The 25646-nt window shown below is 34.1% G+C and overlaps 1 long non-coding RNA gene across 1 annotated transcript in view; it reads left to right on the top strand.

The window, feature by feature from the left end:
* LOC148179626 (uncharacterized) overlaps positions 1-25646 on the top strand; it is an 84163-nt gene that overhangs the window by 40940 nt on the left and 17577 nt on the right. The window contains exon 3 of the long non-coding RNA XR_015771781.1: positions 19154-19192. This is a non-coding gene — a long non-coding RNA (uncharacterized LOC148179626). The remainder of the gene's footprint in view (positions 1-19153; positions 19193-25646) is intronic.

Here is a 25646-nt window from a genome sequence, read left to right as displayed (position 1 = left end):
TATCAGAAATTTGGCCATAGTTTTAGTCACGAATTTTTGCGAAAATTTGCAAATTTCGTATGAGGATAAATCAAAGAACTGTTTCTTATGTAAAAAATTGCGAGAAAAACGATGGCGCAAACCGCATCTCAATATCTGAAATAGTTTCAGAGATCTCGAGCACCAATTATTTTGAACCGTCAAAAATTTGGCCCTCTGGCGACAACCCAAAATTTCAAACGGCCATAACTCGGTTATTTGTTGATAAAAATTAAAAAATTATCATGTTTTTGAATTCAGCGTAAAATTCTGCGTAAAATGAGACCCATATTCGTTGAGTTTGCTTAATAAGTAAACGAGCTATTGGTCAAAAACTGTTTTGAAAACATCATTTTAGGGTGATTTTCAATCAATGTTTTCAAAATGAAAACGACATTCAATAGCATTGAATTACACATCAGTCGAAAGAGGAGGTCGAAATCTATCTACTGGCCAAATTTGAGATGTATCGGACAAATAGTTTACGAGTTATGGCCAAAAATAAAAAAAATGAAAAATTTTCATCGTTTGAGTCGTAATTTTTTTTCGCGAAAAAACTACTATCGAATTTTGGGCTTTTGAGAACATTTTCTGACGTAAAATTAGCCGAGAAAAAGAATGGCGCAAACCGCATCTCAATATCTCAAATACTTTCCGAGATATTTGACTTTAAAAATTAGGAAAAATGAGAAAAAATGAAAATCAACTTTCCGAAACTTTGATCGGCCATAACTCAGTTATCTCTTGTCGGATCTGAATTTAAATCCCAGATTTGAAATCTGCGTGAAATTCTGCGTACACTGATGTATAATAACTTAAGTTTACTGTAGAAAATAAGCGAGATATCGATATCAGAAATTTGGCCATAGTTTTAGTCACGAATTTTTGCGAAAATTTGCAAATTTCGTTTGAGGATAAATCAAAGAACTGTTTCTTATGTAAAAAATTGCGAGAAAAACGATGGCGCAAACCGCATCTCAATATCTGAAATAGTTTCAGAGATCCCGAGCACCAATTATTTTGAACCGTCAAAAATTTGGCTCTCTGGCGACAACCCAAAATTTCAAACGGCCATAACTCGGTTATTTGTTGACAAAAATTAAAAAATTATCATGTTTTTGAATTCAGCGTAAAATTCTGCGTAAAATGAGACCCATATTCGTTGAGTTTGCTTAATAAATAAACGAGCTATTGGTCAAAAACTGTTTTGAAAACATCATTTTAGGGTGATTTTCAATCAATGTTTTCAAAATGAAAACGACATTCAATAGCATTGAATTACACATCAGTCGAAAGAGGAGGTCGAAATCTATCTACTGGCCAAATTTGAGATCTATCGGACAAATAGTTTACGAGTTATGGCCAAAAATAAAAAAAATGAAAAATTTTCATCGTTTGAGTCGTAATTTTTTTTCGCGAAAAAACGACTATCGAATTTTGGGCTTTTGAGAACATTTTCTGACGTAAAATTAGCCGAGAAAAAGAATGGCGCAAACCGCATCTCAATATCTCAAATACTTTCCGAGATATTTGACTTTAAAAATTAGGAAAAATGAGAAAAAATGAAAATCAACTTTCCGAAACTTTGATCGGCCATAACTCAGTTATCTGTTGTCGGATCTGAATTTAAATCCCAGATTTGAAATCTGCGTGAAATTCTGCGTACACTGATGTACAATAACTTAAGATTACTGTAGAAAATAAGCGAGATATCGATATCAGAAATTTGGCCATAGTTTTAGTCACGAATTTTTGCGAAAATTTGCAAATTTCGTTTGAGGATAAATCAAAGAACTGTTTCTTATGTAAAAAATTGCGAGAAAAACGATGGCGCAAACCGCATCTCAATATCTGAAATAGTTTCAGAGATCCCGAGCACCAATTATTTTGAACCGTCAAAAATTTGGCCCTCTGGCGACAACCCAAAATTTCAAACGGCCATAACTCGGTTATTTGTTGACAAGAATTAAAAAATTATCATGTTTTTGAATTCAGCGTAAAATTCTGCGTAAAATGAGACCCATATTCGTTGAGTTTGCTTAATAAATAAACGAGGTATTGGCCAAAAACTGTTTTAAAAACATAATTTTAGGGTGATTTTCAATCAATGTTTTCAAAATGAAATCGACATTCAATAGCATTGAATTACACATCAGTCGAAAGAGGAGCTCGAAATCTATCTACTGGCCAAATTTGAGATCTATTGGACAAATAGTTTACGAGTTATGGCCAAAAATAAAAAAAATGAAAAATTTTCATCGTTTGAGTCGTAATTTTTTTTCGCGAAAAAACGACTATCGAATTTTGGGCTTTTGAGAACATTTTCTGACGTAAAATTAGCCGAGAAAAAGAATGGCGCAAACCGCATCTCAATATCTCAAATACTTTCCGAGATATTTGACTATAAAAATTAGGAAAAATGAGAAAAAATGAAAATCAACTTTCCGAAATTTTGATCGGCCATAACTCAGTTATCTGTTGTCGGATCTGAATTTAAATCCCAGATTTGAAATCTGCGTGAAATTCTGCGTACACTGATGTATAATAACTTAAGTTTACTGTAGAAAATAAGCGAGATATCGATATCAGAAATTTGGCCATAGTTTTAGTCACGAATTTTTGCGAAAATTTGCAAATTTCGTTTGAGGATAAATCAAAGAACTGTTTCTTATGTAAAAAATTGCGAGAAAAACGATGGCGCAAACCGCATCTCAATATCTGAAATAGTTTCAGAGATCTCGAGCACCAATTATTTTGAACCGTCAAAAATTTGGCCCTCTGGCGACAACCCAAAATTTCAAACGGCCATAACTCGGTTATTTGTTGATAAAAATTAAAAAATTATCATGTTTTTGAATTCAGCGTAAAATTCTGCGTAAAATGAGACCCATATTCGTTGAGTTTGCTTAATAAATAAACGAGCTATTGGTCAAAAACTGTTTTGAAAACATCATTTTAGGGTGATTTTCAATCAATGTTTTCAAAATGAAAACGACATTCAATAGCATTGAATTACACATCAGTCGAAAGAGGAGCTCGAAATCTATCTACTGGCCAAATTTGAGATCTATCGGACAAATAGTTTACGAGTTATGGCCAAAAATAAAAAAAATGAAAAATTTTCATCGTTTGAGTCGTAATTTTTTTTCGCGAAAAAACGACTATCGAATTTTGGGCTTTTGAGAACATTTTCTGACGTAAAATTAGCCGAGAAAAAGAATGGCGCAAACCGCATTTCAATATCTCAAATAGTTTCCGAGATATTTGACTTTAAAAATTAGGAAAAATGAGAAAAAATGAAAATCAACTTTCCGAAATTTTGATCGGCCATAACTCAGTTATCTGTTGTCGGATCTGAATTTAAATCCCAGATTTGAAATCTGCGTGAAATTCTGCGTACACTGATGTATAATAACTTAAGATTACTGTAGAAAATAAGCGAGATATCGATATCAGAAATTTGGCCATAGTTTTAGTCACGAATTTTTGCGAAAATTTGCAAATTTCGTTTGAGGATAAATCAAAGAACTGTTTCTTATGTAAAAAATTGCGAGAAAAACGATGGCGCAAACCGCATCTCAATATCTGAGATAGTTTCAGAGATCTCGAGCACCAATTATTTTGAACCGTCAAAAATTTGGCCCTCTGGCGACAACCCAAAATTTCAAACGGCCATAACTCGGTTATTTGTTGACAAAAATTAAAAAATTATCATGTTTTTGAATTCAGCGTAAAATTCTGCGTAAAATGAGACCCATATTCGTTGAGTTTGCTTAATAAATAAACGAGCTATTGGTCAAAAACTGTTTTGAAAACATCATTTTAGGGTGATTTTCAATCAAAGTTTTCAAAATGAAAACGACATTCAATAGCATTGAATTACACATCAGTCGAAAGAGGAGCTCGAAATCTATCTACTGGCCAAATTTGAGATCTATCGGACAAATAGTTTACGAGTTATGGCCAAAAATAAAAAAAATGAAAAATTTTCATCGTTTGAGTCGTAATTTTTTTTCGCGAAAAAACGACTATCGAATTTTGGGCTTTTGAGAACATTTTCTGACGTAAAATTAGCCGAGAAAAAGAATGGCGCAAACCGCATTTCAATTTCTCAAATAGTTTCCGAGATATTTGACTTTAAAAATTAGGAAAAATGAGAAAAAATGAAAATCAACTTTCCGAAATTTTGATCGGCCATAACTCAGTTATCTGTTGTCGGATCTGAATTTAAATCCCAGATTTGAAATCTGCGTGAAATTCTGCGTACACTGATGTATAATAACTTAAGATTACTGTAGAAAATAAGCGAGATATCGATATCAGAAATTTGGCCATAGTTTTAGTCACGAATTTTTGCGAAAATTTGCAAATTTCGTTTGAGGATAAATCAAAGAACTGTTTCTTATGTAAAAAATTGCGAGAAAAACGATGGCGCAAACCGCATCTCAATATCTGAAATAGTTTCAGAGATCTCGAGCACCAATTATTTTGAACCGTCAAAAATTTGGCCCTCTGGCGACAACCCAAAATTTCAAACGGCCATAACTCGGTTATTTGTTGACAAGAATTAAAAAATTATCATGTTTTTGAATTCAGCGTAAAATTCTGCGTAAAATGAGACCCATATTCGTTGAGTTTGCTTAATAAATAAACGAGGTATTGGCCAAAAACTGTTTTAAAAACATCATTTTAGGGTGATTTTCAATCAATGTTTTCAAAATGAAATCGACATTCAATAGCATTGAATTACACATCAGTCGAAAGAGGAGGTCGAAATCTATCTACTGGCTAAATTTGAGATCTATCGGACAAATAGTTTACGAGTTATGGCCAAAAATAAATAAAAAAAATGAAAAATTTTCATCGTTTGAGTCGTAATTTTTTTTCGCGAAAAAACGACTACCGAATTTTGGGCTTTTGAGAACATTTTCTGACGTAAAATTAGCCGAGAAAAAGAATGGCGCAAACCGCATCTCAATATCTCAAATAGTTTCCGAGATATTTGACTTTAAAAATTAGGAAAAATGAGAAAAAATGAAAATCGACTTTCCGAAACTTTGATCGGCCATAACTCAGTTATCTCTTGTCGGATCTGAATTTAAATCCCAGATTTGAAATCTGCGTGAAATTCTGCGTACACTGATGTATAATAACTTAAGTTTACTGTAGAAAATAAGCGAGATATCGATATCAGAAATTTGGCCATAGTTTTAGTCACGAATTTTTGCGAAAATTTGCAAATATCGTTTGAGGATAAATCAAAGAACTGTTTCTTATGTAAAAAATTGCGAGAAAAACGATGGCGCAAACCGCATCTCAATATCTGAAATAGTTTCAGAGATCCCGAGCACCAATTATTTTGAACCGTCAAAAATTTGGCCCTCTGGCGACAACCCAAAATTTCAAACGGCCATAACTCGGTTATTTGTTGACAAAAATTAAAAAATTATCATGTTTTTGAATTCAGCGTAAAATTCTGCGTAAAATGAGACCCATATTCGTTGAGTTTGCTTAATAAATAAACGAGGTATTGGCCAAAAACTGTTTTAAAAACATCATTTTAGGGTGATTTTCAATCAATGTGTTCAAAATGAAATCGACATTCAATAGCATTGAATTACACATCAGTCGAAAGAGGAGCTCGAAATCTATCTACTGGCCAAATTTGAGATCTATTGGACAAATAGTTTACGAGTTATGGCCAAAAATAAAAAAAATGAAAAATTTTCATCGTTTGAGTCGTATTTTTTTTTCGCGAAAAAACGACTATCGAATTTTGGGCTTTTGAGAACATTTTCTGACGTAAAATTAGCCGAGAAAAAGAATGGCGCAAACCGCATCTCAATATCTCAAATACTTTCCGAGATATTTGACTTTAAAAATTAGGAAAAATGAGAAAAAATGAAAATCAACTTTCCGAAACTTTGATCGGCCATAACTCAGTTATCTCTTGTCGGATCTGAATTTAAATCCCAGATTTGAAATCTGCGTGAAATTCTGCGTACACTGATGTACAATAACTTAAGATTACTGTAGAAAATAAGCGAGATATCGATATCAGAAATTTGGCCATAGTTTTAGTCACGAATTTTTGCGAAAATTTGCAAATTTCGTTTGAGGATAAATCAAAGAACTGTTTCTTATGTAAAAAATTGCGAGAAAAACGATGGCGCAAACCGCATCTCAATATCTGAAATAGTTTCAGAGATCCCGAGCACCAATTATTTTGAACCGTCAAAAATTTGGCCCTCTGGCGACAACCCAAAATTTCAAACGGCCATAACTCGGTTATTTGTTGACAAAAATTAAAAAATTATCATGTTTTTGAATTCAGCGTAAAATTCTGCGTAAAATGAGACCCATATTCGTTGAGTTTGCTTAATAAATAAACGAGCTATTGGTCAAAAACTGTTTTGAAAACATCATTTTAGGGTGATTTTCAATCAATGTTTTCAAAATGAAAACGACATTCAATAGCATTGAATTACACATCAGTCGAAAGAGGAGGTCGAAATCTATCTACTGGCCAAATTTGAGATCTATCGGACAAATAGTTTACGAGTTATGGCCAAAAATAAAAAAAATGAAAAATTTTCATCGTTTGAGCCGTAATTTTTTTTCGCGAAAAAACGACTATCGAATTTTGGACTTTTGAGAACATTTTCTGACGTAAAATTAGCCGAGAAAAAGAATGGCGCAAACCGCATCTCAATATCTCAAATACTTTCCGAGATATTTGACTTTAAAAATTAGGAAAAATGAGAAAAAATGAAAATCAACTTTCCGAAACTTTGATCGGCCATAACTCAGTTATCTGTTGTCGGATCTGAATTTAAATCCCAGATTTGAAATCTGCGTGAAATTCTGCGTACACTGATATATAATAACTTAAGATTACTGTAGAAAATAAGCGAGATATCGATATCAGAAATTTGGCCATAGTTTTAGTCACGAATTTTTGCGAAAATTTGCAAATTTCGTTTGAGGATAAATCAAAGAACTGTTTCTTATGTAAAAAATTGCGAGAAAAACGATGGCGCAAACCGCATCTCAATATCTGAAATAGTTTCAGAGATCTCGAGCACCAATTATTTTGAACCGTCAAAAATTTGGCCCTCTGGCGACAACCCAAAATTTCAAACGGCCATAACTCGGTTATTTGTTGACAAAAATTAAAAAATTATCATGTTTTTGAATTCAGCGTAAAATTCTGCGTAAAATGGGACCCATATTCGTTGAGTTTGCTTAATAAATAAACGAGGTATTGTCCAAAAACTGTTTTAAAAACATCATTTTAGGGTGATTTTCAATCAATGTTTTCAAAATGAAATCGACATTCAATAGCATTGAATTACACATCAGTCGAAAGAGGAGCTCGAAATCTATCTACTGGCCAAATTTGAGATCTATTGGACAAATAGTTTACGAGTTATGGCCAAAAATAAAAAAAATGAAAAATTTTCATCGTTTGAGTCGTAATTTTTTTTCGCGAAAAAACGACTATCGAATTTTGGGCTTTTGAGAACATTTTCTGACGTAAAATTAGCCGAGAAAAAGAATGGCGCAAACCGCATCTCAATATCTCAAATAGTTTCCGAGATATTTGACTTTAAAAATTAGGAAAAATGAGAAAAAATGAAAATCAACTTTCCGAAACTTTGATCGGCCATAACTCAGTTATCTGTTGTCGGATCTGAATTTAAATCCCAGATTTGAAATCTGCGTGAAATTCTGCGTACACTGATGTATAATAACTTAAGTTTACTGTAGAAAATAAGCGAGATATCGATATCAGAAATTTGGCCATAGTTTTAGTCACGAATTTTTGCGAAAATTTGCAAATTTCGTTTGAGGATAAATCAAAGAACTGTTTCTTATGTAAAAAATTGCGAGAAAAACGATGGCGCAAACCGCATCTCAATATCTGAAATAGTTTCAGAGATCTCGAGCACCAATTATTTTGAACCGTCAAAAATTTGGCCCTCTGGCGACAACCCAAAATTTCAAACGGCCATAACTCGGTTATTTGTTGACAAGAATTAAAAAATTATCATGTTTTTGAATTCAGCGTAAAATTCTGCGTAAAATGAGACCCATATTCGTTGAGTTTGCTTAATAAATAAACGAGGTATTGGCCAAAAACTGTTTTAAAAACATCATTTTAGGGTGATTTTCAATCAATGTTTTCAAAATGAAATCGACATTCAATAGCATTGAGTTACACATCAGTCGAAAGAGGAACTCGAAATCTATCTACTGGCCAAATTTGAGATCTATCGGACAAATAGTTTACGAGTTATGGCCAAAAATAAAAAAAATGAAAAATTTTCATCGTTTGAGTCGTAATTTTTTTTCGCGAAAAAACGACTATCGAATTTTGGGCTTTTGAGAACATTTTCTGACGTAAAATTAGCCGAGAAAAAGAATGGCGCAAACCGCATCTCAATATCTCAAATAGTTTCCGAGATATTTGACTTTAAAAATTAGGAAAAATGAGAAAAAATGAAAATCGACTTTCCGAAACTTTGATCGGCCATAACTCAGTTATCTCTTGTCGGATCTGAATTTAAATCCCAGATTTGAAATCTGCGTGAAATTCTGCGTACACTGATGTATAATAACTTAAGTTTACTGTAGAAAATAAGCGAGATATCGATATCAGAAATTTGGCCATAGTTTTAGTCACGAATTTTTGCGAAAATTTGCAAATTTCGTTTGAGGATAAATCAAAGAACTGTTTCTTATGTAAAAAATTGCGAGAAAAACGATGGCGCAAACCGCATCTCAATATCTGAAATAGTTTCAGAGATCTCGAGCACCAATTATTTTGAACCGTCAAAAATTTGGCCCTCTGGCGACAACCCAAAATTTCAAACGGCCATAACTCGGTTATTTGTTGACAAAAATTAAAAAATTATCATGTTTTTGAATTCAGCGTAAAATTCTGCGTAAAATGAGACCCATATTCGTTGAGTTTGCTTAATAAATAAACGAGCTATTGGTCAAAAACTGTTTTGAAAACATCATTTTAGGGTGATTTTCAATCAATGTTTTCAAAATGAAAACGACATTCAATAGCATTGAATTACACATCAGTCGAAAGAGGAGGTTGAAATCTATCTACTGGCCAAATTTGAGATCTATCGGACAAATAGTTTACGAGTTATGGCCAAAAATAAAAAAAATGAAAAATTTTCATCGTTTGAGTCGTAATTTTTTTTCGCGAAAAAACGACTATCGAATTTTGGGCTTTTGAGAACATTTTCTGACGTAAAATTAGCCGAGAAAAAGAATGGCGCAAACCGCATCTCAATATCTCAAATAGTTTCCGAGATATTTGACTTTAAAAATTAGGAAAAATGAGAAAAAATGAAAATCGACTTTCCGAAACTTTGATCGGCCATAACTCAGTTATCTCTTGTCGGATCTGAATTTAAATCCCAGATTTGAAATCTGCGTGAAATTCTGCGTACACTGATGTATAATAACTTAAGTTTACTGTAGAAAATAAGCGAGATATCGATATCAGAAATTTGGCCATAGTTTTAGTCACGAATTTTTGCGAAAATTTGCAAATTTCGTTTGAGGATAAATCAAAGAACTGTTTCTTATGTAAAAAATTGCGAGAAAAACGATGGCGCAAACCGCATCTCAATATCTGAAATAGTTTCAGAGATCTCGAGCACCAATTATTTTGAACCGTCAAAAATTTGGCCCTCTGGCGACAACCCAAAATTTCAAACGGCCATAACTCGGTTATTTGTTGACAAAAATTAAAAAATTATCATGTTTTTGAATTCAGCGTAAAATTCTGCGTAAAATGAGACCCATATTCGTTGAGTTTGCTTAATAAATAAACGAGCTATTGGTCAAAAACTGTTTTGAAAACATCATTTTAGGGTGATTTTCAATCAATGTTTTCAAAATGAAAACGACATTCAATAGCATTGAATTACACATCAGTCGAAAGAGGAGGTTGAAATCTATCTACTGGCCAAATTTGAGATCTATCGGACAAATAGTTTACGAGTTATGGCCAAAAATAAAAAAAATGAAAAATTTTCATCGTTTGAGTCGTAATTTTTTTTCGCGAAAAAACGACTATCGAATTTTGGGCTTTTGAGAACATTTTCTGACGTAAAATTAGCCGAGAAAAAGAATGGCGCAAACCGCATCTCAATATCTCAAATACTTTCCGAGATATTTGACTTTAAAAATTAGGAAAAATAAGAAAAAATGAAAATCCACTTTCCGAAACTTTGATCGGCCATAACTCAGTTATCTGTTGTCGGATCTGAATTTAAATCCCAGATTTGAAATCTGCGTGAAATTCTGCGTACACTGATATATAATAACTTAAGATTACTGTAGAAAATAAGCGAGATATCGATATCAGAAATTTGGCCATAGTTTTAGTCACGAATTTTTGCGAAAATTTGCAAATTTCGTTTGAGGATAAATCAAAGAACTGTTTCTTATGTAAAAAATTGCGAGAAAAACGATGGCGCAAACCGCATCTCAATATCTGAAATAGTTTCAGAGATCTCGAGCACCAATTATTTTGAACCGTCAAAAATTTGGCCCTCTGGCGACAACCCAAAATTTCAAACGGCCATAACTCGGTTATTTGTTGACAAAAATTAAAAAATTATCATGTTTTTGAATTCAGCGTAAAATTCTGCGTAAAATGAGACCCATATTCGTTGAGTTTGCTTAATAAATAAACGAGGTATTGGCCAAAAACTGTTTTAAAAACATCATTTTAGGGTGATTTTCAAACAATGTTTTCAAAATGAAAACGACATTTAATAGCATTGAATTACACATCAGTCGAAAGAGGAGCTCGAAATCTATCTACTGGCCAAATTTGAGATCTATCGGACAAATAGTTTACGAGTTATGGCCAAAAATAAAAAAAGTGAAAAATTTTCATCGTTTGAGTCGTAATTTTTTTTCGCGAAAAAACGACTATCGAATTTTGGGCTTTTGAGAACATTTTTTGACGTAAAATTAGCCGAGAAAAAGAATGGCGCAAACCGCATCTCAATATCTCAAATACTTTCCGAGATATTTGACTTTAAAAATTAGGAAAAATGAGAAAAAATGAAAATCAACTTTCCGAAACTTTGATCGGCCATAACTCAGTTATCTGTTGTCGGATCTGAATTTAAATCCCAGATTTGAAATCTGCGTGAAATTCTGCGTACACTGATGTATAATAACTTAAGTTTACTGTAGAAAATAAGCGAGATATCGATATCAGAAATTTGGCCATAGTTTTAGTCACGAATTTTTGCGAAAATTTGCAAATTTCGTTTGAGGATAAATCAAAGAACTGTTTCTTATGTAAAAAATTGCGAGAAAAACGATGGCGCAAACCGCATCTCAATATCTGAAATAGTTTCAGAGATCTCGAGCACCAATTATTTTGAACCGTCAAAAATTTGGCCCTCTGGCGACAACCCAAAATTTCAAACGGCCATAACTCGGTTATTTGTTGACAAAAATTAAAAAATTATTATGTTTTTGAATTCAGCGTAAAATTCTGCGTAAAATGAGACCCATATTCGTTGAGTTTGCTTAATAAATAAACGAGCTATTGGTCAAAAACTGTTTTGAAAACATCATTTTAGGGTGATTTTCAATCAATGTTTTCAAAATGAAAACGACATTCAATAGCATTGAATTACACATCAGTCGAAAGAGGAGGTTGAAATCTATCTACTGGCCAAATTTGAGATCTATCGGACAAATAGTTTACGAGTTATGGCCAAAAATAAAAAAAATGAAAAATTTTCATCGTTTGAGTCGTAATTTTTTTTCGCGAAAAAACGACTATCGAATTTTGGGCTTTTGAGAACATTTTCTGACGTAAAATTAGCCGAGAAAAAGAATGGCGCAAACCGCATCTCAATATCTCAAATAGTTTTTGAGATATTTGACTTTAAAAATTAGGAAAAATGAGAAAAAATGAAAATCGACTTTCCGAAATTTTGATCGGCCATAATTCAGTTACCTGTTGTCGGATCTAAATTTAAGTCCCAGATTTGAAATCTACGTGAAATTCTGCGTACACTGATGTATAATAACTTAAGTTTACTGTAGAAAATAAGCGAGATATCGATATCAGAAATTTGGCCATAGTTTTAGTCACGAATTTTTGCGAAAATTTGCAAATTTCGTTTGAGGATAAATCAAAGAACTGTTTCTTATGTAAAAAATTGCGAGAAAAACGATGGCGCAAACCGCATCTCAATATCTGAAATAGTTTCAGAGATCCCGAGCACCAATTATTTTGAACCGTCAAAAATTTGGCCCTCTGGCGACAACCCAAAATTTCAAACGGCCATAACTCGGTTATTTGTTGACAAAAATTAAAAAATTATCATGTTTTTGAATTCAGCGTAAAATTCTGCGTAAAATGAGACCCATATTCGTTGAGTTTGCTTAATAAGTAAACGAGTTATTGGTCAAAAACTGTTTTGAAAACATCATTTTAGGGTGATTTTCAATCAATGTTTTCAAAATGAAAACGACATTGAATAGCATTGAATTACACATCAGTCGAAAGAGGAGCTCGACATCTATCTACTGGCTAAATTTGAGATCTATCGGACAAATAGTTTACGAGTTATGGCCAAAAATAAAAAAAATGAAAAATTTTCATCGTTTGAGTCGTAATTTTTTTTCGCGAAAAAACGACTATCGAATTTTGGGCTTTTGAGAACATTTTCTGACGTAAAATTAGCCGAGAAAAAGAATGGCGCAAACCGCATCTCAATATCTCAAATACTTTCCGAGATATTTGACTTTAAAAATTAGGAAAAATAAGAAAAAATGAAAATCCACTTTCCGAAACTTTGATCGGCCATAACTCAGTTATCTGTTGTCGGATCTGAATTTAAATCCCAGATTTGAAATCTGCGTGAAATTCTGCGTACACTGATATATAATAACTTAAGATTACTGTAGAAAATAAGCGAGATATCGATATCAGAAATTTGGCCATAGTTTTAGTCACGAATTTTTGCGAAAATTTGCAAATTTCGTTTGAGGATAAATCAAAGAACTGTTTCTTATGTAAAAAATTGCGAGAAAAACGATGGCGCAAACCGCATCTCAATATCTGAAATAGTTTCAGAGATCTCGAGCACCAATTATTTTGAACCGTCAAAAATTTGGCCCTCTGGCGACAACCCAAAATTTCAAACGGCCATAACTCGGTTATTTGTTGACAAAAATTAAAAAATTATCATGTTTTTGAATTCAGCGTAAAATTCTGCGTAAAATGAGACCCATATTCGTTGAGTTTGCTTAATAAATAAACGAGGTATTGGCCAAAAACTGTTTTAAAAACATCATTTTAGGGTGATTTTCAAACAATGTTTTCAAAATGAAAACGACATTTAATAGCATTGAATTACACATCAGTCGAAAGAGGAGCTCGAAATCTATCTACTGGCCAAATTTGAGATCTATCGGACAAATAGTTTACGAGTTATGGCCAAAAATAAAAAAAATGAAAAATTTTCATCGTTTGAGTCGTAATTTTTTTTCGCGAAAAAACGACTATCGAATTTTGGGCTTTTGAGAACATTTTCTGACGTAAAATGAGCCGTGAAAAAGAATGGCGCAAACCGCATCTCAATATCTCAAATAGTTTCTGATGTGGCAGATCGGCCCTTATGGGGACGATTGGTTTGCGAGCGGTTAGGCTCAATGTCGCTGCCACCAGCACACTTTTATGGCGTGTGCAACCAAAAACGAAAGAATTAACAAAAAGACAAAGATCTTCGGAGAGGTGAATAAGTTGAAAATAGTCAATCGGATCAATATAAAAATGTTTATTAAAAATAATAAAATACAAATAAATCGGAATAAAAATAATGAAACTAGTTAACTTGGGCAAAACACGAAAAAGTAGACGAACATGGAGTTAAAAACAAGTAAAATTCTGAGGACTTACCAGATATCCAGACTCAGGGCAGTTGCAATCAATTGGGGACACTCAATTTAAAAGTTAGGAATAATTATTAAAATTAAAACACAAAAAAAAAACACTTTAAAAATTTGGAATAAAATTCACGTATAACTGACTCTACTTTACTCTAATGATTAATCAAGAATCTTTTTTCTTGGCGGTGGTACCAATATTTATCGAAGTTACCACCTCCAGTGTGGGCGTCGTAGGCCCTCAAAGATTCGTCATCTGTTGCAAACACAGCGGTTCCCACCGAGTATTTTGGCAACGGCAGCAGTTTTTAAGAGTTCCCAGTGATGCAATTCCTGAGTCAGGATGCTACAATCTTCCTCAATAATCACAATCAATAAACAGTACATAACTAACATCTTAGTGGTAAATTAAGGTGGCGTCGCCAATCCGGCATAATATTATTTTTAACATTTCGAAATGCGTACTGATGAGTCATATTGCGTAATTCGTCACACTGAGATATTTGACTTTAAAAATTAGGAAAAGTAGGAAAAAATGAAAATCGACTTTCCGAAACTTTGATCGGCCATAACTCAGTTATCTGTTGTCGGATTTGAATTTAAATCCCAGATTTGAAATCTGCGTGAAATTCTGCGTACCCTGATGTACAATAACTTAAGTTTCCTCCAAAAATGAGCGAGATATCGATAGCAGAAGTTTGGCCATAGTTTTAGTCATCAATTTTTGCCAAAAGTTGCAAATTTCAACTGTAGAAAAATCAAACAACAATTTCTTATGTAAAAAATCGCGAGAAAAACGATGCCGCAAACCGCATCTTAATATATGTAATAGTTTCAGAGATATTGAGCACGAATTGTTTCCAAGCTTCAAAAATTTGGTCCTTTGGCGACAATCCAAAAATTCAAACGGCCTTAACTCAATTATTTGTTGACGAAAATTGAACTAGCCCAATGTAAGATCTATCTGACGAATGAGCTATAATAATAACACTTCAAAAATAAGGAAAATATCGAGAGAAATGTTATTATGTTTTAGTCGGGAAAAAAGGAAGAGGGTTTTTTACTTTAGAAATGACTGCCTTTTCTTACAAGTTTTGTTGACTATTGTAATTAATTAAAATACTTTAGTCTCTAGTTGTATAGGAAGCTCTCACCACGGAGAGTACATAAACACTTGGTTTTTGATACCTAGAAGGTTGTAACGGTAGGTTCAAGATCTCACTAGATAGAACAGTTATTATACCTATTTTCAGAATTTTTATTGTCTTAATCGCATTATCGACCTATTTGAGCTCTTGCTGGGGTGTCTTTATCGGGGCAGTAATCTGACAGAATTTAACTACTATAATGCAACAACAACAATATTGATTGTTTTGTTCAGTCAAGAAAGGACTTTTAGCACTATTGGAATTTTTTTCTCGAAAACTAATACTCCTACAATAAGTAGTAGATGTTTCTTCCTAGAACAAATTTATTCTATTTATATCACTATCACCAATTAAGAAATTTCAAATTGTCATCGCAGACTCTCTAAATACCTATTTGAATTCTGGATAATTATGTACCATAATACATAAAAACTTTTCAATATCTTGAAACTATAATTACACGTTAAAAATTATTAATGCGAAGCTATAAATCTTCGAGTTATTTCATGTGAGTATTCCCACTTTATCAATTTATAAACGAGGTGTCATTAAGATTTTATTAGTTGTGTTATTTAAAGTTTCAATAATTAATTTAATTGTAGCTATTAATATTTTTCTAGCGCTACTTATAAAGTGATTTATAACAAGTTCTTTTCTTCAATTGCTGATAGAAAATATTGATAATATGCGAAATAGTTCAGATTTTAATGACAGTGAATTAGATGCGAACTGATAATAAACGCTGCAAATATGTAAAATATTGTAGTGATAAATTCAACATTTCGAATTTTTCACCGTTTTATTACCACTGCAAAGCGAGCTTTTGTGCAATTTAGCGAATAGTTTTTCATTTATTTAAATAAAATTGCCGCAGCACTGCAGGAATGTGGATAACTGAAGGTAACAACGGGTGTCTTGTTCAATTCGGTGTTGGCCACCTCTGGATTTGGTTTTTCCGCTGCAAAGGTGAAAATGTCCACGTTTACATTTTTTGCACATACGTTACCAAAAGAGCTGTCATTTCCCAAGCGAAAATGCGCACTAAAGCCATCGTCCGACCCACAAAGAATGGAATAAAATCCTTCACGCAAAGGTTATAGGAGAAAATTCGTCCGTTTTTTCGATAGCTTCATTGTCATTTGCCAAACATACACAGTGCCTGTAAATTGTAAATTCTTTCATCCTGAACGTCGGTATTCCTTAAGGACCATAGTGTGTCAGACCCGAAGGACCCGCGACGTGCTGTAACCAAGGGTAACGTAGGGTAATGTACGTAGATACAGTTGCTGGAGCCTCTTGAAAAATCTACAGTGACTGAGACCGACTCTTCAGAACCGGAAGCGGAAGAAAGACACCACCAATTTGCGCGCCAATTGAAAATACTGTCACGCGACTCTTCTAATTGTTTTTGAGATTATTTTTTCAAGTCAACTTTTGGAAGAGTCGCCGCTGTGTTGACACTGTGGACATTAATAAAGAGACGGTTTTTAATTTGTTTCGGGTTTTTGTCAACGGAAACGTATTAAATTCGTAAGGGACGGTAAATATTTGATTCAGGAGTTGATTTAAACTCGGCACTTACGGAATCCTGCAAAATTTACATTTTATTAATTTCAAAGGAGCGCCCATTAATTCCGCCTCAACGCACGCCCAAAGATACATTATTTTTCAGTCGGCATCGTACTCACATATCTTAATTAACCTACTCTGACCTATATTTCAACTGACCCCTATTTTAATGGAGAGGGTGAATACTTAGTATCAGCTATCGATTGGGAGCGTGAGTAGGGTAGCAGCTTTACATATTTAATGGTTTCCTAACATTTCTGCAACAAAAGTAATTTGATTGTTGGGCCTGATCAGGTGTTTGGGGCTGTTGTCTTCTCTCATTAGGACGACGATAATTACTTTGCTCATTGACAAATTTATATTAGCGGCAACCTACTTTCATTACCACGTTGTTATTACACTGGTTTCAGCCATTCATTAATCAACAGGAAGGAGATGTAATCAGGAGTATGAATTAAGAGCGGATTTTTCGAAAAAATCCGGATGCGGGAACTTTTGAATTTTTACAGGCTTTGGTTCATTTGTAAATATTGTCGTTCTGCATCTTCACTTATTTGTTTTTATATAAAATTTGAACTATTAAGGTAATCTAAAGAATCGAGAGAATTGTCAGTTTCTTTCGGTTTTTAGTCACAGCTTCTCAATTTGTTCATTTTTGCATATTTAAGCCTATCAATGTCTCAGTTTCCAGACTTCTTTCTTAGTTCCTCTTTATCTCAGTTCTTAGTTTTCAATACTACCAGTTCTTAATTTTTCTCTTTTTCAAAATGGCAATTTTAAAAAGTCTAGTTTCTCATACTCCGAAGGAATACAGTATTCAGAGAATTTAATTTGAAACTAAAAAAATTAAAAAATCCGAAGATTCTTAAGAATTTACAGAGGAACCGAAAATTATGAAGTGGACAGCGAATCTGAAGGATTTGAAGAACCTCAGTCATTAGAAATTCTGCATATTTCTCTAAACCCTCTAGCAGTTGTAATTTTTTTGTTTTAATCTGAAAAGTCGGTTTTACTTCTGAAAAGTTATCTTACTTTTAGCCCTTCTGGCGGTGCAATAGACGATATATGGAAATATCTTCACTAAAGACGATATAAGCAATTTATCTTTAATAACTCGCAACTTGCTGGAACTAATTGCTGCAGCCTTTTTATCCTCGAAATGATCTACTTTGCTCACTGTAAGTAGCAAAGTCTCATGTTTAGCAAAGTACCAACAAGACAACCCTATAATAATTTCCTCATCACATCACACTTTGGCTTTGAGTTTCAGTGAAGCGCTGAAGCAAACTAGTCGCTAGTCATCCGCTAGTTTCATCCAACACTTAAGAGTTTAATGAAGTTTCTCTACGATTTCTTTTTATAAAACGAAGTATTTAATTATAGAATTTAACATTAGCCGCAAACATTAATTGAAGGCGTTCAACTGAACTTTTACAGTGTTTGTGAACAAGTTGAAATGTGTTGGATTGGCTGTCTAAAAGGATAATGTAGTTCGAGTTTCTCGTAACTTGTACGGCTGGGGTTGAAATCTGACTTCAAACACAATAATGATGGAGCAAACTATTAATTTCTGATGACGAGATTCTGGACTTGAGTTGATTATTCTTAAGAGGGTCGGGTTTTTTGATGTGGGAAATCCGTGTCATGTCACCTTATCAAGTTTTGATGAGCCACTGTTCCTTCGTTCTAAAAATATCCCCGGCTTTGTCAGGCGGGAATTATTAAGACATATCGATTTTTAAAGAACTTTTTATGATCGGCGTAAGATGGTTTTTGGATTTCTTTTCCTTTTAGGTAAATCCTCTCTCTCGCAAATGATTATCTCCCACGGTTTGAAATTGTAATTAAAAATGTCGACTTCGCATTGATTGATTGTGAATAATTCAATGCTATGGTTATTGATTTGAATTCAACGAGATTTCACGGTACCTCCTAAGAGACAAGTGTGAAACTATTGAGTGATATTACCAATCGATGAAAAGAACTAAAGTGAAAATGATGCGACAGATTTTTTACCTTTAGATTCTACACGAACTAAACTAGTGGGTATTCAAGCCAATAAACCGCGTCGGACCTCACTATGTTATCGTCCTGTTATCGCTCTTTAGACAAATGGCCCTAATTGGGCATGGGCAGTGCAGACTGCCATCGAAGCTACTCCGTCCGTGGGCGGGCCGGTGGCCCCATTTATGTCCGTGATTTACCTCATCAATGGTCACCGTACCCTCGTGTTTATCTTGAGTGATTTTTATTACCCAATATCCACATTCAATCAAATCTCTGATGGGCTTGTTTATATAGCGTCGGTCGGAGTTGATTAAATAATGATTACCCCAATCCTCAATAGCAGACGCCCTTAAAAAACGGAAATTCTTGAATGGCTATTAAACCCCAATTTTGTCGTCTTTATTTAGCATAAACACCGCAGAGTTAGGGTAATTTTAAATAATGGCTTGTTGTTTCAGGAGCCATTTTCGGAGCGAATCCATCACCATCTTTGAACGGTGAGTAGAAATACCTTATTAGATAGTGCTCAGTTGCTCAGGTTTATTTAGTACTATTAATCAATGTGGGATTTGCTCATCTATCTAAATATCAAACGCAGACATGTTCACTCGATGAGTCTTATTACTGGTCGTTCTTTACTTTGGTACATTTGTTTGATGTTTGTGGCGGGATAATTGATCGAACGAGAACCAAATAGTTGACAAAAAGCAGCAAACTCTCAGGTCATGCGTTTAGCGGAGTGAACCAATTACGTTTTTTCTAAATACTTCACCGCTTGCATGCAATTTACATAGATCACATAAAATTATATGCAAAGTTTTATAAAATTACAACTTTCATACAGCTCTTGAGCTAACGAGGGCAATTTAGTAACCGTTACAAAGAATGTAATGTTTGCTCGCAACAATTGGTTTTTGGTTCTTGTTTTAATTAGAAATTATACAAATAATTTAAACACATACACAGAGATGCACCGGAAGCATGTTTGAACATAATTGCAGCTAGGGTTTCCATCTATAATCGCATACAAAGTAAACTCAAATCATTAAAGTTTACGTGGAAATGCAAGGATTATTAACAAGAAGGATGATTTGTGCTAGGAAACAATGGAGGGCTAGTCCTTGATAGTGTCTTATAGTAAACTATGTTTACTCAGGCCTGCTGGCTTAGCATATGCTTCAGTTTAATGAGCCCTTACCATTGTCATGTTAACTAGCAGACAGTGGAAGCTCCTTGGCAGTTCTACTTGTGATTGATTGTTTGCAGTATCGATTACGGAATTATCCCTTCAAGGATTGGAATTAAATGTTAAGTTAGTTACAACAAGGCGACATCATTTACAAAGATTTTCCTTTAAGGTCTCAACGCAGTGTTGTTTATACATCAAGCGACTTTTCGAAATCTCTAAAAGTTTTGTTAGTCTCATTATGCGAATTCAAAGTTTCCTCACATATTGAGGTGAAGTTTACAAACCAAATATGTCATTTTATGGGTGATCGTAAAAATTTTATGTATTTACTTGCCACATAAAGAATACATGCAAGTATTCAAATGGCTAACACAGTGCCAAGATGCGGTTTGCTCACATTGAGTGAGAAAGGAGCAAATTTTTATTTTATGAAATTTACATTTTACGGTTATTCTGAGACTTTAACGCTAAATTTAACGGCTGATAAAATCTACAGACATTGTATTTGATCAACGCAAAAATTCTGTTATGCAGGTTATTTATTGCAAATTTCATTGGCAACAAAATTTTTATTTCAGTTCGATATTTATTATTTCATTATTTTTATTTCCGATTGAAAAATTTGTTGATTTGCCTCTCATGGGAAAAATTGTCTGTCATAATAATGGATAATAAAATATAAACATTTCACAATGAAGTAAAAGCAACTTTTAAATCTATGACAGTTTTATTTACGATTTTTGTGTGGCATTACTCATTTAATTTTTTAACAGAAATTCCGCAATTTTATTCAAGTAGTCGACGACAAATAAAATTGTCGTTTATCTGAATTATCTAAATACCCATTTTCTTCAAGATTCCGAGTTAAACAGCTAATAAAATGAAAGCGCGTATTTTCCGTTGTGAAAATAGTCAGATATTAATTAAGCAAAATCTCTAATACAACGCGATTCGTTCAATTCAATCTCTGTTCCGAATAACTGGAAATAAAGGAGAAACAATTCGGTATTAACCGCTATTTTATTGTACTATGAACTTTGAAAATTACAGTGCAGAATAGCTTTATGTAAGCTTGCGCCATAAAATTAAATGGCAATACAAATTCCAGCAGGAGTTATTTCCATAGTTTTATTAAGTGTAACAAATGCAATTCAATCTTTATTGTGAATAAAAATTGTTTTGATGGTTATATGGAATCACGTTTGCAGACGACAGACATGTTTTTAAATATTAAAAAGTTCAACCACAAGCCTCTTACCATCGTAAAATATGAACTTATGCATGTTATTCTTGTGAGTTACTTTAACGTCGGCGCCGCTGTGTCTTTATCTCGTCAGGAAAATACCTTGAGCCATTCTCGAACTGAAGATCCCATTTCACATTGATTAAAACATAAAGCCTTGTTGAAAATTAAATTACACGAAGTAACGAGATGTTCTTAGAAGCTCTTCTCTGTACGCAAGCATCGCCTTATACTTCAACAAACTCATATATTGCACAGCTAAAAGGGTATCTACACCAATCGCTTCATGGGATTAACGTGGCTTATATTTAATTTTACATCGGGCGATTAATACAGTCGAGGTTTAAAAATTCGTTTTCAGACAATACGTAATTAATATTTTAATCAAAAGGGCGAAAACGCGCGGTTTATTCCGACCAGAAATAGACCGATGAACACTGAATAATGGGCGGTATTAAATTTAATTTCCGGCGTTTTCAAACTAAGTTGGGAATAAAAGAAACGATCCGTTTATCTGCCGCAATATATCATCGCACAGATGTAAAATACGCAACATTTTAATGAAATTCAATTTCAATTCAGCGTCTGATTGATTCGTTCTTCCCTGTTTGATGTCCACTTCTAAATGGAATATTAAACGTCCCTTTCGTCACAGTTGAACAGACAGAACTATTTTGCAAACGTGACGCCCAAGCAATTAACATAAACTGACCCTGTATAAATGGAATCTCCGTAAGTTTTGTCCGAGTAAATTATTAAATCAGAGCCAAGTTCGAATTATGTACACTAAATTGGTTGAATTTTGACCACTGTTTAGTAAAAGCACTTAGCAGGAAGTAAGGCAAAGTTTCGAAAGCACCCCACTCGGAACTTCTCCACTTAAATAGCATACATGCTGAAAGATAATTATTGCAGCTATACAAAGACCCACAGGAGTCCTCCGATTTCATTCAATTTGTCTCCGCATTCAAAGTTTGATTCATTAAATAAACCAGACTATAATGAAGTCTTCTCGGTTAAGTTTCACTCAAAAACTTGACGCTTTCAAAGCTGCATGACAATAGTGTCCTGAGAAAACAAAGATTCTGATACAGTAAGCTGCACCTCCAAAACTCGCGTTTGATTGAAAAGTGAGGTTTGCACGGCTACAATGAATTTATAGTGAATGACACTTCATTTAGATCTCGATAAAAGCTCATTAGGTTTCTGACACTCCTAGACGGGAACCTGTTCTGTTCACATAAATGGAAGTTTATAACTTGCAGAACAGTGCATAACAAATGGATGCGTCCCTCATAAGCATGGATTTTCATAGTTACGTGAACGCGGATTTATTTAAGTACTGCCATAAATACATAACCAAAGGCTGTACAACTGTTGGGAGCGTCAAGTGGTAATGACGACAGAGATAACTTGCTACATGATTCTTTGATAATGGGTCATTATCGACAAGCTTTTTAAATCCCAGAAGCTCAATAAAATACGTTACGTGTACCACATTTTCCACTCCAATGGTTGGTTTCACACCTGAATAAAAGTATAAAATATTGATAATAAAACCTGCTCAGATTGCAGATGCTTTATGCAGTGATAAACGTTCATAAAGTCAACAGGAATGAGCTCAACAATGTCTCAAACTGTTGTGAATTTATAGTGCGATAACAGATTTGAGACAAGCATTTATTATTGCACATGTGAATGCAACTGCAACTCTAACGTTCACATAAAAATTGAGATTTGTTGCGCACTCAGTCAGAAATTGGTTATAAATTTTTAAGCGTATGTTATCGCTCCAGTAAAAAACCAATCGTGGTCGTGTAAAATTGCATGAATAAACAAACGCAAAATCAATAATTTTCTATAAAATTGTCTGATTTATGCATAGAGCCACTAAAATTATCAGGTAGCTCCAGTGCATAAGTATGCAAATATCTGATCACCAGTCAATTAGAATATCGATGCAGCTACTGTTGTATAATAACAGACAATTTTGAAACGTTAGAGCTTCCTAAAGAATCCAGAACAAATCGGTACTGCGACTTAAAAAAAGATTTAACATACTACTTCCGCTGCGAAGAAAAACTTGATGGATCCTCTGCAAGCCAGATGCATTATGTATGGCTCTGCAAATGTCGGAAATTGCTATTGTTAATGTTTAATGTGAAATCCCACAATTTGCTTAGTTTCCTACGGTGGGATTGGGGAGTTTTAAAATACATGGGCTTTGCCGCAGATTTCGGTTTGGGTTTCTTCACCTGAGAGTTTATTGGAGATTTCATGACGTCAAAGACAAGTTCAGTTTAAAGAAAAAGCGTTCCGAAAATAAAACAAATATTTGATTGCCGTTTGTTTGTTAATTTATTGAGTGTTTTCGCAAAGCGGGGACAAAAACGGCTCATAAAACGATTGATATCATGTATGTTTTATTTATTTGGAATGATTGAAATAATGCAATCAATCCAAATACACTCCCTTTGCATCCGTCGGAGTATCACGAATCAAACATTTGCTGGGTGCTTCCAAAACTCGGTAATATCGCAGTGATTTTCAAACAAGGTTTCATTATTTGTCAAACACGTAAAACGAGGCATGTAGCAGTTTTAAAAGCAATTTTGAATGATATATGTGTCGTATTCCAACTGTGGCTGCATGTAGGATGTGATGAGCTAAACAGATTACACTAAATTAAGGGTTATTATTGAATCAGTTGAATTAAATAATAAGTCCCGCACTGACCGCGCGTGCCTGGCATTACAACTCTCATATTTCTCTGTCTACTTCAATTGAAATGAACGTAGGAATAACGTATTTCACCACACATTTAGAACAAATTAATAGCGGACATTCGTTGCGTTCAAAATTGCGTACTTGTAATTCGATCTAAAATAATCCATTTATGTCTTTAGTTCCATTAAAGCCGTTGAGCAATTGCTCACGGACCAACTTCTCCTAATCGCCTTCACAATCTTCGCAAGAAGTGTGAAGTGTGGCTGGTGAACGAGCTTCTTGCTGCAAGTTTAAATGGTTTCTGCGTTTTTTGTTTTTTGCAGATGGAAATTTCGTTAATGAAAAAGATTTATTGATTGAGTCAACTGTCAAGTTTGAGTGATTTGTTGCTCTTATCAGATCGCCGCAACTTTTAATGAAAAAGTCTGGTTATTAGAATAGACATAATTAAATTGTGGAAGTCAACATGTTATTATTGTTGATGTGGGCTACAAATTGGACATTACATATGCGCATGTTGAAATCCATAATCATATAAAATTACTGGTGCTAACCGAGTTTCTCACTTTAATAACTTGAACGGCAGAAGGTTCACCTCGGCAGAAAATTTATTTTATCCGTGGATTTAATATCTACGCACGAAACGTATAGAAATTCCCCTGTAGGGATATCAATCACCAACCAATAAATTCCGATACCGTTAAATGTGCAAGAAAGTACAAATGGCGGCAATTATATGAGGACGTCGAGGATAATTGCGTAAAAAATCACGTGCGTAGTTTAGTGGTGGTCGACGATGTTTTATATTGCCTATATTTTATCCTCCTTCATCACAAACAACTGGAGTGTCCCTTGCGACCAATAACTCGTCCATTATTGGTCTGCTTCTGTCGAGTTTTCATCTTACAACGCGGTACCAGAGAAATATGTTCGATTGTATGCTTCATTGGAGGCTGTATAAAAGAGATTTAGATCGTTTTATAGTATATCTACCGCAACAATAATAAACGGATTACTGCTGCATTATACTGCAATTGGAATAATATCATGCTGAGTCATGTTAGACGCGACTACTGGGAACGAAGACAAGAAGCAGCTCCATTATTTTTGCTGTTGCGATAACCATATTAAATTTTGTGTAACACGGAAATAATTTCGCAGATCGGGAGTGTTAATATCCGTAAGAGAATTTGTCAATTTCTATGCAGCTTACTCATAATTTACTTGAAAAAGTCTGAAAGATAACACATTTTATGGTGCAGCGCCTAGCGCACTGCCTATCATCTTCACTGTTTCCATTTTCATGCTTTGTTTACTATGAATCGATATCTGGCATCAAGGACTTGGGAATTCCGGCACTTCTCGTATATTATAAATTTATTCGCTGAGACATCAAGTAGTGAAACGAAAGCGGCCAAGGGTTATTAATAGAGGGTGACCGCACGGAAAGGCATTAGAAATTGTAATAGGGGTCGCAGAATGGTCAATAATTAGTTCTAAAGAGTTGTTATTTTCCCTTCGTCACCGCATAAACTTACCGTCCCTAATTTATGCAAGTGGCCGTGCATTTTCTTCATTGGTTTAGCAATTTCAGGAAATGTCGAGAATTCCAAGTGCTTTCCTGTTCTTTCCTCCTGACATGCAATTCTCTCATAAATACGCTCATACAACAAAAACAACTCTTTCAGGAATTTACGTATTGATGAGAATATGAAATCCCACTGGGATTCGAGAAGATGAAATTAAATTTTGTTTTATGGAAACCACGGGAAAGGCAGCATCTGGGCTCCTT

Source organism: Gnatocerus cornutus, chromosome 2 (genome assembly GCF_029298725.1).
Source record: "Gnatocerus cornutus isolate USDA-ARS CGAHR chromosome 2, icGnaCorn1.1, whole genome shotgun sequence".
NCBI classification, from domain to species: Eukaryota; Metazoa; Arthropoda; class Insecta; order Coleoptera; family Tenebrionidae; genus Gnatocerus; species Gnatocerus cornutus.
This window is presented reverse-complemented; position numbering and strand designations above follow the sequence as displayed.